The sequence below is a fragment of the Scyliorhinus torazame genome, chromosome 5, assembly GCF_047496885.1.
Source record: "Scyliorhinus torazame isolate Kashiwa2021f chromosome 5, sScyTor2.1, whole genome shotgun sequence".
Classification (NCBI taxonomy): Eukaryota; Metazoa; Chordata; class Chondrichthyes; order Carcharhiniformes; family Scyliorhinidae; genus Scyliorhinus; species Scyliorhinus torazame.
Genome location: NC_092711.1, coordinates 118,780,291 through 118,798,228, shown reverse-complemented (window position 1 = coordinate 118,798,228; position 17,938 = coordinate 118,780,291). Strand labels below are relative to the sequence as shown.

Sequence of the window (17,938 nt, the reverse complement as noted above, 5' to 3'; positions counted from 1 at the left end):
GGGTTAAATTTCATTTGCCACTTATCCGCCCATTTGACCAACCCATCAACATCTTCCTGTAACACAAGATACTCATCCTCACTGTTATCTACCCAGCTAATCTTTGTGTCATCCACAAAGCACTGATCCTACCCCCCACATAGTCGTCCATGTTGTTTGTATCAATGCTGAATAATAGGGGACCCAGCACAGATCCCTGTGGGATGCCACTGGTCACTGGCTTCCAGTCACTAAAGCAGTCGTCACCCTCTGTCTCCTACATCTAAGTCAATTTTGAATCCACCTGCTCAATTTCAAGTCTCTCATGTGGGATCTTGTCAAAGGCTTTGCTGAAATCCATGTAAACTACATCAACTGCACTACCCCCATCTGCACACCTGGTCACATGGTCAAAAAATTCAATCAAATTTGTTAGGCATGACCTCCCTCTGACAAAGTCATGCTGACTATCCTGATCAAACCTCTCCAAGTGGAGATAGAGTCCATCAGAATTTTCTCCAATAGTTTCCCTACCAGTGACGTGAGACTCACTGGTCTGCAGTTCCCTGGCTTTTCTCTACAACCTTCTTAAACAGTGGGACCACATTAGCTGTTCTCGAGTCCCCTGGCAATTCCCCTCGTGGCCAGAGAGGAATTAAAACTTTGGGTCAGAGCCCCTGCAATCGCCTCCCTCACCTCCCACAGCATCCTGGGAAACAATTCATCCAGACCTAGTAATCTAATAATCTTATGGGCGGCACGGTAGCACAGTGATTAGCACTTCTGCTTCACAGCAGCAAGGACCTGGTTCGATTCCCAGCTTAGGTCACTGTGTGTGCAGAGTCTGCACGTTCTCCCCGTGTCTGCGTGGGTTTCCTCCGGGTGCGACGGTTTCCACCCACAAGTCCCGAAAGACGAGCTTGTTCGTGTATTGGACATTCTGAATTCTCCCTCTGTGTACCCGAACAGGTGCCGGAGTGTGGCGACTAAGGGATTTTCACAATAACTGGCAGTGTTTATGTAAGCCTACTTGTGACAATAAAGATTCTGAAAGGGCCGACGAGCCTCTTTCCATGATGTAAAACTCTATGACTCTAAAGATAGAGGTGGTTGAGGGAGGGAGGGAATGAATTTATAGACTAGGGGAGACTAGGACCCGGGGGCACAGCCTTAGAATAAAAGGGAGTCACTTTAGAACAGAGATGAGGAGAAATTTCTTCAGCCAGAGAGTGGTGGGTCTGTGGAATTCATTGCCACAGAGGGCGGTGGAGGCCGGGACGTTGAGTGTCTTTAAGACAGAAGTTGATAAATTCTTGATTTCTCAAGGAATTAAGGGCTATGGAGAGAGAGCGGGTAAATGGAGTTGAAATCAGCCATGATTGAATGGTGGAGTGGACTCGATGGGCCGAATGGCCTTACTTCCGCTCCTATGTCGATTTCGGTGGCGTGAGAGCAGCTGGTTAGTCAGTTTCAGCGGGAGCATTGCGGAAGGAGGGTGCTGGGAGGTAAGTCAACCTTTAAAAGCACTTCTCTTTGCAGGGGCAGGCCAGTCGATTTCGGCGGCGTGAGAGCAGCTGGTGAGTGGTGAGTCAGTTTCAGCAGGAGCTGAGACTTTTTCTCTTTTCTTTAAATTAGTTTTTTAGGCGGGATCAGGAAGTCGACCCGCGGACGTCTGGGAAGACCCTCACCAATAAATTCTGGTGGAGAGGAAACCCGAGACACTACACGTGTAGTGTCTCCCACCCGCCCTCCTCCTCTAACCTAATAATAAAACCCATTGGTCTGAGGTAAGTACCATATTTTTATTATATTATTATTATTTTTTATAAAAATTTAATTTAGTTGTTAGCTAGATCTTGGTAGAAAGTTAGAGGAATGGCAGGGAAGGGAGTACAATGTTCCTCCTGCAGGATGTTTGAGGTGAGGGATGCAGTTAGTGTCCCTGCTGATTTTACCTGCAGGAAGTGCTGCCATCTCCAGCTCCTCCAAGACCGAGTTAGGGAACTGGAGCTGGAGTTGGAAGAACTTCGGATCATTCGGGAGGCAGAAGGGGTCATAGATAGCAGCTTCAGGGAATTAGTTACACCAAAGATTGGAGATAGGTGGGTAACTGTAAGAGGGACTGGGAAAAAACAGTCAGTGCAGGGATCCCCTGCGGTCGTTCCCCTGAGAAACAAGTATACCGCTTTGGATACTTGTGGGGGGGACGACTTACCAGGGGTAAGCCATGGGGTACGGGCCTCTGGCACGGAGTCTGTCCCTGTTGCTCAGAAGGGAAGGGGGGAGAGGAGCAGAGCATTAGTAATTGGGGACTCTATAGTCAGGGGCACAGATAGGAGATTTTGTGGGAGCGTGAGAGACTCACGTTTGGTATGTTGCCTCCCAGGTGCAAGGGTACGTGATGTCTCGGATCGTGTTTTCCGGGTCCTTAGGGGGGAGGGGGAGCAGCCCCAAGTCGTGGTCCACATTGGCACCAACGACATAGGTAGGAAAGGGGACAAGGATGTCAGGCAGGCTTTCAGGGAGCTAGGATGGAAGCTCAGAACTAGAACAAACAGAGTTGTTATCTCTGGGTTGTTGCCCGTGCCACGTGATAGTGAGATGAGGAATAGGGAGAGAGAGCATTTAAACACGTGGCTACAGGGATGGTGCAGGCGGGAGGGTTTCAGATTTTTGGATAACTGGGGCTCTTTCTGGGGAAGGTGGGACCTCTACAGACAGGATGGTCTACATCTGAACCTGAGGGGCACAAATATCCTGGGGGGGAGATTTGTTAGTGCTCTTTGGGGGGGGTTTAAACTAATGCAGCAGGGGCATGGGAACCTGGATTGTAGTTTTAGGGTAAGGGAGAATGAGAGTATAGAGGTCAGGAGCACAGATTTGACGTCGCAGGAGGGGGCCAGCGTTCAGGTAGGTGGTTTGAAGTGTGTCTACTTCAATGCCAGGAGTATACGAAACAAGGTAGGGGAACTGGCAGCGTGGGTTGGTACCTGGGACTTCGATGTTGTGGCCATTTCGGAGACATGGATAGAGCAGGGACAGGAATGGATGTTGCAGGTTCCGGGGTTTAGGTGTTTTAGTAAGCTCAGAGAAGGAGGCAAAAGAGGGGGAGGTGTGGCGCTGCTAGTCAAGAGCAGTATTACGGTGGCGGAGAGGATGCTAGATGGGGACTCTTCTTCCGAGGTAGTATTGGCTGAAGTTAGAAACAGGAAAGGAGAGGTCACCCTGTTGGGAGTTTTTTATAGGCCTCCTAATAGTTCTAGGGATGTAGAGGAAAGGATGGCGAAGATGATTCTGGATATGAGCGAAAGTAACAGGGTAGTTATTATGGGAGACTTTAACTTTCCAAATATTGACTGGAAAAGATATAGTTCGAGTACAATAGATGGGTCGTTTTTTGTACAGTGTGTGCAGGAGGGTTTCCTGAAACAATATGTTGACAGGCCAACAAGAGGCGAGGCCACGTTGGATTTGGTTTTGGGTAATGAACCAGGCCAGGTGTTGGATTTGGAGGTAGGAGAGCACTTTGGGGACAGTGACCACAATTCGGTGACGTTTACGTTAATGATGGAAAGGGATAAGTATACACCGCAGGGCAAGAGTTATAGCTGGGGGAAGGGCAATTATGATGCCATTAGACGTGACTTGGGGGGCATAAGGTGGAGAAGTAGGCTGCAAGTGTTGGGCACACTGGATAAGTGGGGCTTGTTCAAGGATCAGCTACTGCGTGTTCTTGATAAGTATGTACCGGTCAGACAGGGAGGAAGGCGTCGAGTGAGGGAACCGTGGTTTACCAGGGAAGTGGAATCTCTTGTTAAGAGGAAGAAGGAGGCCTATGTGAAGATGAAGTGTGAAGTTTCGGTTGGGGCGATGGATAGTTACAAGGTAGCGAGGAAGGATCTAAAGAGAGAGCTAAGACGAGCAAGGAGGGGACATGAGAAGTATTTGGCAGGAAGGATCAAGGAAAACCCAAAAGCTTTCTATAGGTATGTCAGGAATAAGCGAATGACTAGGGAAAGAGTAGGACCAGTCAAGGACAGGGATGGGAAATTGTGTGTGGAGTCTGAAGAGATAGGCGAGATACTAAATGAATATTTTTCGTCAGTATTCACTCAGGAAAAAGATAATGTTGTGGAGGAGAATGCTGAGCCCCAGGCTAATAGAATAGATGGCATTGAGGTACGTAGGGAAGAGGTGTTGGCAATTCTGGACAGGCTGAAAATAGATAAGTCCCCGGGACCTGATGGGATTTATCCTAGGATTCTATGGGAGGCCAGGGAAGAGATTGCTGGACCTTTGGCTTTGATTTTTATGTCATCATTGGCTACAGGAATAGTACCAGAGGACTGGAGGACAGCAAATGTGGTCCCTTTGTTCAAAAAGGGGAGCAGAGACAACCCCGGCAACTATAGACCGGTGAGCCTCACGTCTGTAGTGGGTAAAGTCTTGGAGGGGATTATAAGGGACAAGATTTATAATCATCTAGATAGGAATGATATGATCAGGGATAGTCAGCATGGCTTTGTGAAGGGTAGGTCATGCCTCACAAACCTTATTGAGTTCTTTGAGAAGGTGACTGAACAGGTAGACGAGGGTAGAGCAGTTGATGTGGTGTATATGGATTTCAGCAAAGCGTTTGATAAGGTTCCCCACGGTAGGCTATTGCAAAAAATACGGAGGCTGGGGATTAAGGGTGATTTAGAGATGTGGATCAGAAATTGGCTAGCTGAAAGAAGACAGAGGGTGGTGGTTGATGGGAAATGTTCAGAATGGAGTACAGTCACAAGTGGAGTACCACAAGGATCTGTTCTGGGGCCGTTGCTGTTTGTCATTTTTATCAATGACCTAGAGGAAGGCACAGAAGGGTGGGTGAGTAAATTTGCAGATGATACTAAAGTCGGTGGTGTTGTCGATAGTGTGGAAGGATGTAGCAGGTTACAGAGGGATATAGATAAGCTGCAGAGCTGGGCTGAGAGGTGGCAAATGGAGTTTAATGTAGAGAAGTGTGAGGTGATTCACTTTGGAAGGAATAACAGGAATGCGGAATATTTGGCTAATGGTAAAGTTCTTGAAAGTGTGGCTGAGCAGAGGGATCTAGGTGTCCATGTACATAGATCCCTGAAAGTTGCCACCCAGGTTGATAGGGTTGTGAAGAAGGCCTATGGAGTGTTGGCCTTTATTGGTAGAGGGATTGAGTTCCGGAGTCGGGAGGTCATGTTGCAGCTGTACAGAACTCTGGTCCGGCCGCATTTGGAGTATTGCGTACAGTTCTGGTCACCGCATTATAGGAAGGACGTGGAGGCTTTGGAGCGGGTGCAGAGGAGATTTACCAGGATGTTGCCTGGTATGGAGGGAAAATCTTATGAGGAAAGGCTGATGGACTTGAGGTTGTTTTCGTTGGAGAGAAGAAGGTTAAGAGGAGACTTAATAGAGGCATACAAAATGATCAGGGGGTTGGATAGGGTGGACAGTGAGAGCCTTCTCCCGCGGATGGATATGGCTGGCACGAGGGGACATAACTTTAAACTGAGGGGTAATAGATATAGGACAGAGGTCAGAGGTAGGTTCTTTACACAAAGAGTAGTGAGGCCGTGGAATGCCCTACCTGCTACAGTAGTGAACTCGCCAACATTGAGGGCATTTAAAAGTTTATTGGATAAACATATGGATGATAATGGCATAGTGTAGGTTAGATGGCTTTTGTTTCGGTGCAACATCGTGGGCCGAAGGGCCTGTACTGCGCTGTATTGTTCTATGTTCTATGTTGTTCTATGTCTTATAGAGAAACTGCCAAAGCCACAACATTCACCAGCTCTGAGGACACACCTTAGCTCCCTTTCCAATCTGAAAGCAGCCTGAGCTGGATTTACATTCCCCTTAATTGATCATTGCTGGGTGATAATCCTGTACTTCCTCACCTCACACCACTGTGACAGCACCTTCACTACACAGACTGCAGCAACTGACCAAACATCACCTTCCCAGTTATTCCTGAAGGCACCGCCTTCCCAACCTGCCCCCTTGCCTGAGGTGCGGTGATCCTCAGGTCACATCACCGCCGGTCAGCTCTCTCCCGGGACCAGGCCCTGGTTCACAGCCGCCATCTTGGGGAAGCAGGGCGCATGCGCTGGCATCTTGGTGATGCAACAGCTTGTGGGCGGGGCCTGAAGGTTTCTGTTCCCAGCCGGGTCCTAGTGCCCGGGGATTCAATGGGCAAAGGTTTTTAATATCTTTCACCCACGCCCAGGCTGCAGTTGATGTTTGTGGCCTGGAGGTGTCTCTGGATCACACGGATACATTCAGTGTGAGAGGCTGCAGCCTGAAGGGGGTTATACAGCGTTCGATTACATTTCGTGGTCCTTTCCAGTCTATTATCAGGATGTTTGTGTGATATTTCCTTACCCTCAGTGTGATTTTTCTTTATTTAAAATACATTTCAGCAGCAGACTGACTGGTGATTTTTAAAGGAAAGGTTATTTATTATCACACTATTTCCCCGGATGTTTGAACATCTCAGTCTCTCGTCTCTTTCACACTCACTGGCACATACACAGAAATTAGGTACAGATCAAGTTGAAGCTGTAATGATGAAAATGGAATGTAGACTGCAATCTTTATATCGCTGCAGGTCTGTTGTCTTCTTGTTGAGCTGATCCTTTAGTTGGAGTCAAGCGTTTTCAGAAACAAATAATTCTCATGAGGCTCTGAAGCTTCTTGTAGATGAATAGCCAGGAGGTTGGTTCTCAGGTGGCCTTGGAAGCTGGAATAAGTTCAGTACTGTGGCTGCACTGGGAGACATTCAGCTCTGCTGGTTCAGCTGGTTCCTAGTGCTTCAGTTGCTTCTCACACACACATTTGCTTTGTTCAGGGTTTATTGTACTGCATCCCTGACAATTAACTGGAGGGTTACCATTCTGAGACACAGAACACCCCGATACAATCGCAGTTTACGATGCTCACTCACTCACTCTGTCCCAATTCAAGCTCATTTTCCTGTGTTCAATACGGCACTTGGAGACCAACAGTCCAGAGATTTTATTTTCCTCAAATGCTGTTTCATCCTGACACAATGAGACATTTAAACTTCACAGGTGGCTGCAAAGTTTCCTTATTCAGGTCCGCGTTAAACTAAATATTGGTCACAGAATTGGATATTGCCCACAGTTCAATGTCCATAATAACCTGTTAAGTTGCAGCCATCTTGACAGAATTTGTGGATCTTACAGTCTATAATATCTAGCATCCTTGTGCCGAACATGACATCTTGAATCTACTCTTGGCTCTGGTTAAAACAGTGCATTGTAGCTGGGTGGGATGGGTGGCATGGTAGCACAGTGGGTAGCACTGTTGCTTCACAGCTCCAGGGTCCCAGGTTCTATTCCCAGCTTGGGTCACTGTCTGTGCGGAGTCTGCACATTCTCCCTGTGGGTTTTCTCCGGGCGCTCCAGTTTCCTCCCACAAGTCCCGAAAGACGTGCTGTTAGGTGAATTGGACATTCTGAATTCTCCCTCTGTGTACCCAAACGGGTGCTGGAATGTGCTGACTTGGGGCTTTTCACAGTAACTGGCAGTGTTAATGGGTGGGTGGTTACTCTGGCTGCCGACTTCTATTCCGTGGTCTTGTCTGTTCCCAGTGGCCCTGCAGAGGGAGCATGCGGTACCCACCGGAATGCTTGACACCTTCCACAACCAGTGGGAACAATATTCTGGTTCAGTTAGGAAGGTTCCCTACACTTTTGTTGGGACTTCTAGCTGATTTTGGTCTTTTATTTTGACTGGACCACGTGCTTGGGGAAAGCAAGAGAGGAAAGAAGGTTCGATAGAAGCTAGAATGATCTGTTGTGAATTTCTATTCTATTCTTACAGTGATCATTTTTGTAAACTTCTTTTTCAGGCTTTAGAACGAGAGGATTGGCAGCTGGGCAACTCAAAACAAATATAACATCAAGATCTGACGGTCACTCAAATCATTAGGATCTAAATATCACAAACTGTCAATGTGTTTGTCTGTTCTGACTGTGGGAAGGGATTTCAAACATCAGTGTGACTGGAAAAGCCCCGAGACACACACACACCTGAGTGAGAGTGTTCCAGTGAACTGACTGTGGGAAGAGCTTTAACCAGTTACACAGCCTGAAAAATCATCTTGTTTCCTCTTGTGGCAGAGTCTAGGACAAGAGGGCATAATCTCAGAGTAAGGGATCTCAAATTTAGGACAGAGATGAGGAGACATATCTTCTCTCAGAGGGTAGATAATCTGTGGAATTCTTTAGCTGGGCAATTATTCTTTCTTTGGGAATCAAATTGTTGTCTAATTGTCCTGGCAGTTACCAGGCTCCCGTGAAGTCCTCCAGCTGTTATTTTAACAGACTTCAACAATCTATTTTAAGTAGGTTTCTATTCAATTAATTCATTGTGACTGTCACATAACCACATTTGCAGCCTAGAAACTTAAACCAGCTGCTTTACATTCAATCAGGAACATCACAGTTTTACACCAATCTCTGATTTGACAGCACATTTCCAGCATTCATCATTGTTCTTCCTGACTCTAAACACAGTTGTAAAGGAGCTTCTGTTCTGTGCCTAGGAGCTCTGAACCATGGAAGAGAGCAGCTGGGACACATTTCTTACACACCTCAGGGTTAACCCACACGGGGACTTTGCTGTCAGTGAAGAGAGATGAGAAAGCCCAAAGTGTTGTTTGTCCCTCTCAGTGTGACCCTGAAGGACTGTGTCCAGGCTGAAGTTCTGTTCCTGCCGTGTGATCCTCCCCCGATTGTCCTTTCTGAGCTCCAGACAGGTGATGTTAAACACTCAGGTGGGAAAGACAAAAATCTGCAACATTTCAAACCAAGCTTATTTATTTCACATTTATTCAGAATATTAAACCTCATTAACAGATTAAGATTGTCACAGTGAAACTGATTCACTCCTGAACATGGGGCTGGTTTAGCACACTGGGCTAATTTGCTGGCTTTTAAAGCAGACCAAGGCAGGCTAGCAGCACGGTTCAATTCCTGCACCAGCCTTCCCGAACAGGCGCTGGAATGTGGTGACTAGAGACTTTTCACAGTAAATTAATTTGAAGCCTGCTTGTGACAATAAGCGATTTTCATTTTTCATTTCATTTCAACATGATTAACAGCATCAATAAAGGTAGAATCCAAAATTTGTAGTCGCCTGTGAACTCGCTGATGTGTTAGCAGATGGGATGAGTGAGTAAATCCCTTTCCACAGACATTACAGGCAAATGGCCTCTCCCCACTGTGAATGCCATGGTGTTTCAGAAGGTAAGATAAATGAGAAAATTCCTTCCCACATCTGGAGCAGGTAAACGGCCTCTCCCCACTGTGAACTCTCTGGCGTGTCAGCAGGTTGGATCACTGGCTGAATCCCTTCCCACACACAGAGCAGGTGAACGGACTCTCCCCACTGTGAACTATCTGGTGTGTGAACAGGTTGGATAACTGACTGAATCCCTTCCCACACACAGAGCAGGTGAACGGCCTCTCCCCAGTGTGAACTCGCTGATGATTCAATAGGTTGGATGAACAAGTAAATCCCTTCCCACACACTGAGCAAGTGGACAGTCTCTGCTCACTGTGAACCTGCTGATGTGTCAGAAGCTTGTATGAACGTGTGAATCCCTTCCCACATTCAGAGCAGGTGAATGGTCTGTCCCCTGTATCAAGTTGCTGGTGCAACAGAAGGTTGGATGAATTAATGAATCCTTCCCACAGTCAGAGCAGGTGAATGGTCTCTCCCCAGTGTGAATTCTCTGGTGGTTCAGTAGGGCAGATGGACGGCTGAGTCCTTTCCCACACACAGAGCAAGTGAATGGCCTCTCCCCAGTGGGAGCACATTGGTGTGTTAGTAAATCCTTTTTGCTTTTAAAGGTCTTCTCACAGTCAGGACAGTTAAAAAGTTTGTTATCAGAGTGAACAAGTTGATGTGACTGCAGGTGTGATGACTGAATGAATCCTTTCCCACACAGGGAGCAGGTGAACGGTCTCTCCCCAGTGTGAATACGTTGATGTGTCAGCAGATCCTTTTTACATTTAAAGCTCTTCCCACAATCAGGACATATAAACGGTCTCTTATCGGTGTGAATAAGCTGATGAGTCACAATGTGGGATGACCGAGTGAATCCCTTCCCACACACAGGGCAGGTGAAGGCATCTCCACAGTGTGAACTCGCTGGTGTGTCAGAAGATTGTATGAATGGGTGAATCCGTTCCCACAAATGGAGCAGATGAACAGCCTCTCTCCAGTGTGACTGCGCCGATTAACTTCCAGTTGTGATGGGTAACTGAATCTCTTCCCACAGTCTGCACATTTCCAGTTTCTCCATGGTGAGGGGTTTTTATGTCCCTCCCGGTTGAAGCTTTGTCCACACACAGACAGCCATTTAATTTATCCCTGCCGTGAATGGTGTGATGCTTTTTTGAGGCTGTGTAACTGGTTAAAACTCTCTCCACAGTCAGTTCACTGGAACACTTGGTGCTTTTGCAGTCACACTGCTGAAACAGAACAAACACTTCTCCTTCCAAATTCAAAGACTGAAGATATTGAGCTCTCAGTGAATTGAGCGATTCTGTCAGATCTCGATGTTTGGTTCGAGATCCTTCACTTCCAATATACAAAAGGAGTTTACAAAAGCCATCACTGTCAGTCCAGGATAGAAATTCTGGACAATTCTAGTTTCTCTGGAACATTTTTTCCTCTCTTGTTCCCCCAAAGCTGTCAATCCCGGTCCCACACACTCTCCCTCCTCCCTGGGCTGAAATGCAAACCCATCTCAGCATCTGCACCATTTCTTTCCTCCACTGCCAGTTTTCTCCCTCCCTCTCCTCTGTCTGGGTTCAGTTCTCCAGCTCCTGTCTGCAGACTGACAATAAACCCAATGGGTCTTATTGGGGGGTTTGGGTTCTCACCATTGTCCCCGCTCGCGGCGGCTCTCATTCAGCCTCTGGGAGCCGCACTCACCCTCACTGCGGCTGCGCTCAGCCCGGAGCAGCGGCCGCCATCTTTCTCAGGTGCAGCAGGGCGCATGCGCGGCCGTCCTGAAGCGCTCCCGTACACGCAAATCCATGCGCAGCAGCCGAATTTTAATAATGCCGGTTGCAAGCGGCCTTCAAAATGGCCACGAACACAATTTAAAAATGCAGCCGCACTGCGCATGCGTGCTCGCTCGCCGGTGCGCCTGCTCAGAGTTTTGCGCAGGCGCACCGATGAGCGAGGTACGCAGGCGCAGTGCGGCCGCATTTTAAAAAAATCTAGTCGCAGCCTTTTTGAAGGCCGTTCGCAGCCGGCATTGTGAGAAGCCGGCTGCAAAAAGTTCAGGGATAATGATGTCCATGGTGATCCAACGACGTTTCACCGCAGCTGTAACTTCAACCAAGAATGTCAACGTTTTTAATGCTGATTTTTAAACATTCCAAAACAAAGTGCCTGCTGGTCGTATTTGGAAGTTTTTTCAGTCCCTGCATTTTGTTCCTGTTAAACTTTATCAAATAACCCCCCACCCCGCCCCGAAAAAAAAAGCCGGCTGTTGCCAGCAAATTTTCTCAATCAGAGACGCAGAAGAGTTTTAAAAAAAATTTGATGTATTCTAAAAGGGAGGCAGAGAGCAGGTCATGCCCCCTGAACATTGACATCAAGGGCTTTGGACACGATTGCGAATCCTCCATTTTGTCAGCAGCAAACAGGGTAAGAGAAAATGGCGGGTCGCGAAGGTCGGCCGGCGTGGGTCGCGAAGGTTGGCCGGTTGACAAAAATTGGTCTTCCGAAAAAAAGTTTGAAAAACATTGCCTTAACCGGTTGACGCATTTATTTGACTGACTAAAAGCATGGTGCTTAGCACTGCTGCCTCACAGCGCCAAGGACCTGGGTTCGATCCTGGCCCTGGGTCACTGTCCGTGTGGAGTTTGCACATTCTCCCTGTGTCTGCATGGGTCTCAGCTCCACAACCCAAAGATGTGCAGGGTCGGTGGATTGGCCACGCTAAATTTCACCTTCATTACAATAAACAATAAGTGGTTACTCTAAATTTATTTCAACAAAGGATTGTCTCTTTCCTAATGTTCACAATTAAAGGAGTGGGTTCCCCAGGAAATGGCTGACGTTTCAGGGCAATTAAATTAACAATGGACAGAGATATGTCGAGTGTTGTTGCATGGTTCAGATTTGCTATATTATTTACAGTTTGTAATAAAGTAAATGTATTATTATTTCTCGTCTTGTAATATAAGATTGTAGCTAAGTTATAGATTTCCAGTCATCTCTTCACTCAGAGGGTTGTTAGTCTTTGGATTTCTCTTCCACAGGGACCTGGGAGGCATTGAATATATTGAAGCACAAGTCTGACAGATGTTTTATTGACAATGGAGTTCAGGGTTATGGGGAACAGATAGGAAAATACAGAGAAAGCTGAGATGAGGAGGGATTTCTTCACTCGAGGATGTGGTGAAGCTTTGGAATTCTCTACCCCAGAGGAATGTGGAGCCTCAGTCATCAGGTATGTTCAAGACAAATATTGACAGGTTTCTAGATATTGAAGATATCGAGGGATATGGGGATCGTGTGGGAAAATGGTGCTGAGGTAGATCGGCCAAGGATCTCATTGAATGGTTGAGCAGACTCGGTGGGCCGAATGACCTACTGTTGCTCCTATTCTAATCTCTGTGTCCGGGACAGGAAGCAGTGAGCTGAACTTGGATCTGCCAATCAACATGAATGAGCACCTTCAGGAGAATTGGGAGGGTGAATATTAGATACAGCAGAGTGAGAATGGAGGGAGATTGTGTGGGATGGATGTGAGAAACACCGCTCACCTTTTAATAATTTACACTTAGTCAAATTCTGAAGAAGTATTTATTATCGATCTTGCAAGAGCGGCTGCCACCAGTAGGCAATAGCAGACACAAAGAATTCACACAGCATCACTTTGTTATATACAATCCATGAAAATACAATCCGTGGGAAACAATCCGTGAGAAATACATCCCACAAACTATAGAAAGGGCAGTTCCCTTATCAGTGATCCCTTATTTGGCCTCCCCCTTGCATAGTGGTTTCTGTCAGCTCCTGGTATATCCTTGGACCGTCAGTTAAAGATAAGAATGAGGCCCCCAGCTTGCACCTGCTATCTTCCCCCTTGCTTAGCAATTTCTGTTATTGTACATCCCGTTCTTCCCAGAAGGTCAGCCTTGTACAGAGTTACAACAACTCGCTCACTATAGCTTACTCAGAACTTGACATGTTAATTTTCCCATCAGGCCGCATTGTTGACATCTTAATTGTGAACCAGAGTTTATACATGTAAAAACAACACAAAATGTTCATTTCTCACAATGGAGATTTACAGCTTTTCGAGAACCAGAGAGTAAATAATGTCCCATTGAAATAGAATTGTCTGTTCTGAATTTCTATCCTGTACGAACTGATGACTTTTGTAAATTGTTTTTGAAGGATATTGGAAGAGGAGAAATTATAGACAGAAATCTCAAACATCACGTCTCGATGTGACAAACTCACTCGATTCCTTCTGATTTGAATATCATCGGGCTCTGGATATCATTGGCAAGAGGGAGAAATGTTTGTCCGATCTGTCGGCTTCAAAAGATTTTAAACGTGCATGTGATTGGAAAAGCACCGAGACCCACACAACACACACCCGAATGAAAGTGTTCCAGTGAACTGACTGTGGAAAGAGCTTAAACCAGTTACACAGGCTGAAAGAACATCACACCATTCACAGTGAGGAGAGACAGTGCACATGTTCTGTGTGTAGACAAAGCTTCCACTGATTGTCCAATCTGGAGAGACGAGGAGACCCAAAACATGGAGAAACCGTGAAAATGTGGGGACTGTGGGAAGGGATACAGATCCCCATCTGAGATGAAGATTCATCAACGCAGTCACACTGGGGAGAGACCATTCACCTGCCCTCAGTGTGGGCAGGGATTCATTGATTAATCCGCCCTGCAGAAACATCAGCGAGTTCACACTGGGGAGAGGCCGTTCATCTGCTCTCAGTGTGGGAAGGGGTTCATTTCTTCATCCGCCCTGCGGAAACACCAGCGAATTCACACTGGGGAGAAGCCATTCACCTGCTCTCCGTGTGGGAAGGGATTCCATGATTTATCCAACCTGCGGAAGCATCAGCGAGTTCACACTGGTGAGCGCCCTTTCACCTGCTCTCACTGTGGGCAGGGATTCACTCAGTCATCCAGTCTGCAGACACACCAGCGAGTTCACACTGGGGAGAAGCCATTCACCTGCCCTCAGTGTGGGCACAGATTCAGAGCTTCATCCGCCCTGCTGAAACACCAGCGAGTTCACACTGGGGCGAGGCCATTCATCTTCTCTCAGTGCGGAAAGGGATTCATTGATTCACCCGCCTTGCTGAAACATCAGCGAGTTCACACTGGGGAGAGGCCATTCACCTGCTCTCAGTGTGGGAAGGGATTACAAAAAAACATAGAAAATAGGAGCAGGAAGAGGCCATTTGGCCCTTCCCGCCTACTCTGCCATTCATTATGATCATACTTGTCATTGAACTCAATAGCTTAATCCCGCTTTCCCCTCCATATCCTTTGATCCCCTTCGCCCTCAGTTCTATATCTAACTGCTTCTTGAAAACATAGAATGTATTGGTCTCAACTATTTCCTCCAGCAACAAATTCCACTGACTCACCACTCTCTGGTTGAAGAAATCTCTGTCCTAAATGGTCTACCCCGTATCCTCAGACTGCGACCTTTGGTTCTGTACACTCCCACCATTGGGAATTTTTTTTCCTGCATCTACCCTGTCAAGTCCTGTTAGAATATTATAGGTTTCTCTGAGATCCCCCATTCTTCTGAACTCCAGCGAATACAATCCTAACTGATTCAATCTCTCATACGTCAGCCCCACCATCCCAGGAATCAGTCCGGCAAACCTGCTCTGCACTCCCTCTAGAGCAAGAACATCCTTCCTCAGATAAGGAGACCAAAACTGCACACAATATTCCAGGTACGGCCTCGCCAAGGCCCTGCATAGAACAAATAACAACACAGCACAGGAACAGGTCCTTCGGCCCGCCAAGCCTGTACCAGTCACATGTCCTATCTAGACCAATCGCCTGTATCCTTCTATACCCCGTCTGTTCATGTGCCCATCCAGATAAGTCTTAAAGGTCACTAACGTATCTGCCTCAACCACCTCACTTGGCAGCGCATTCCAGGCCACCACCACTCACTGGGTAAAAAAACTTCCCCCGCACATCTCCACTGAACCTTTCCCCCCTCACCTTGAACTTGTGCCCCCTTGTAATTGTCATTTCCACCCTGGGAAAAAGCCTCCAACTGTTCACCCTATCTATACCCCTAATAATTTTATAAACTTCTATCAGGTCGTCCCTCAGCCTCCGTCTCTCTCGGGAGAACAATCCCAGTTTATTAAATCTCTCCTCAGAGCTAATACCCTCCATACCAGGCAACATCCTGGTAAACCTTTTCTGTACTCTCTCCAAAGCCTCCACGTCCTTCTGGTAGTGCAGTGACCAGAATTGGGACACAGTATTCCAAATGTGGCCTAACCAACATTCTATGTAATTGTAACATAATTTTCGAGCTGTTATACTCGATACCCCGTCCTATGAAAGCAAGCATGCTATGTGCTTTCTTCACCACCATTTCCACCTGTGCTGCCACTTTTAAGTATCTGTGGACCTGCGCGCCCAGATCTCTCTGTGTCTCTATGCTCCTGATGGTCGGCATCTCCACATCATGGGTGTTAAATGCTCTCAGTTCTGTCTATTATGAATCTTTGTTGCACCTTATCCAGTGCCTCTATTTTCTTTTTCTAAATGGAGATCACCGATGTTGTCAGTGCTCCCAGTGTAGTCTAACCTTGGTTCTAAACAAGTTGGACATTTCCTCCGTGCTTTTCAAATCTATCCCTCTGGAATGGAACCCTATATATGGGCCCCACACTTTAAGAAACATGTGAAGTTCTTAGAGAGGGTGCAGAGGACCTTTACAATAATAATAATCTTTATTATTGTCACAGGTGGGCTTACATTAACACTGCGATAAAGTTGCTGTGAAAATCCCCTAGTCGCCGCACTCCGGCGCCCGTTCGGTAACACTGAGGGAGAATTCAGAATCTCCAATTCACCTAACAAGCACATCTTTTGGGACTTGTGGTAGCAAACCGGAGCACCCGGAGGAAACCCACGCAGACACGGGGAGAACGTGCAGACTCCGCACAGTGACACAAACCAGGAATCAAATCTGGGACCCTGGTGCTGTGAAGCAACAGTGCTAACCATTGTGCTAGATTGGCATCCAGTCAGTTTGAGAGACTGGAGCAGTTGAACTTCTCTCCTGAGATCACAGCATCTGGAGGGTGGAGAATGGGGCCATTCAGCCCTTTGGGACCGTGTCGGCTCCCTGTGGAGGAAGCCAGTCTGTCCATTGCTCCGTTCTGTCCCCAAATCTGTGCAGGTTTATTTCTCTCCGTGCCTGTCCAATTTCCGATTGAAATCCTTCTGTCATCTCTGCATCTCCTACCCACATAGGCAGTAGGTTCCAGGTCGTTACCACTCGCTTTACATGTACATAAGGCTCCTAGAGCACAGAGGAGTCTATTTGGCCCATTTTCCCCGTGCCAGCTCTTTGTACAGCGAACCATTTAATCCTAGAGTTCGACTATTTTGTTTTCTTTTTCGGAATATATCAAATGACAGTCCAATGAGGCTCGACCACCATTTACAGACTGTGTATTCCAAATCACAACAACGCGCTGTGTTTTACAACAAATAATTGTGCTTATGGTGTGTCTGGAGGTTCACAGAGTATTCAAAATGAAGTCACCGCCGTGGTTATTACACAAAATTAAGACTCAGTCGTCATCAATGATTCTGGTGAGGACACCAAGTGTAATATATCCTCGTTTGCAAACAATTAGAATAAATGTACCTTTCTATAAAACCTCTCACTACCACTGGACCTCCTAAAGTGTTTTAAAGCCAGTGGAGTACTTTTGAAACATATTCACTGTTGTAATGTAGGAAGCTGTAAGTACGCATGAGTGATCACATTTAGTCTTTAAATTGTCATTTTCATAGTGTATTCACAAGGTCAAGAAGCCCTTTTATAAGCATGTGGCTTCCTGCAGCCATTTCACCTTCTGTACCTTTCCTATATTAACTATGTATTGATTTCCTAGCAAAAAAACAATGATTATATTCATGATTATTCAGTAGTGAACATTGATTATCATTAGTGAATTGGTGTATTAGGTAATTATATTGTAAAGACTAGATCTTGATTTTAAAAAATAACATGATCAACCAAAATGTTTCCAGAAACTGCAGAGCTATCAGAATTTGTTTGAAAAAATAAATTACTCGATAATTTTGAGACGTTACGAGATGTGGTGATAAGCCTGGAATTAATATTACATGTACTCAGCAGTGTGACCTCCCACCAGTAGGTGGTGTCAGGCATCAGTCAGGTGACATCCAGCTACCAGCAGAAGGTTGTAAAGCGTGCACGAGGCCAGTTGCACATAAGGGTAGTTCCAAGAGTGTTGAATCTAACTCTGTGATAACTTGGTCTGTATAGCATTCTGATCATTTACTTACCACGTGTCCATTAATAAATCATCATTCTGGCTAAGTCACCAGCAATTCTGTAGAGTCATTGCAAGAATAGACCATAGAACACAACACTAGACATATTCTGCCAAGACCATGTGGGCTAGGCATTGGAGGAATGGTATTGTTACTGTGCGAGTAATCCAGAGACCCAGGTTAATGCTCTGGGGATCTGGGATCGAATCTGCCTATGACACATGTTGAAATTGAATAACAGTATCAAATTAAAAGTCTGATGATAACATTCTTGATTGTTGAAAAAACCCATCTGGTTCACTAATGTCCTTCAAGAAATCTGCTCTCCTGATGTGG

At 46.4% G+C, this 17,938-nt stretch overlaps 2 long non-coding RNA genes across 3 annotated transcripts in view; one reads left to right on the top strand and one right to left on the bottom strand.

Moving 5' to 3' along the window:
• The window catches only part of LOC140419600 (uncharacterized), a 43,581-nt gene extending 37,484 nt beyond the window's left edge, over nt 1–6,097 (bottom strand). The window contains exon 1 of one of the 2 annotated variants that reach the window (XR_011945892.1): nt 5,898–6,097. This is a non-coding gene — a long non-coding RNA (uncharacterized lncRNA). The remainder of the gene's footprint in view (nt 1–5,897) is intronic. The other variant, XR_011945891.1, reaches the window with a different exon arrangement.
• Nucleotides 6,098–11,233: 5,136 nt separating this feature from the next.
• LOC140419598 (uncharacterized) lies at nt 11,234–17,648 on the top strand. Its single transcript, XR_011945889.1, has 3 exons — nt 11,234–11,690; nt 12,308–12,498; nt 13,452–17,648. It is a non-coding gene; the product is annotated as an uncharacterized lncRNA (long non-coding RNA).
• The last annotated feature ends 290 nt before the right edge of the window (nt 17,649–17,938 follow it).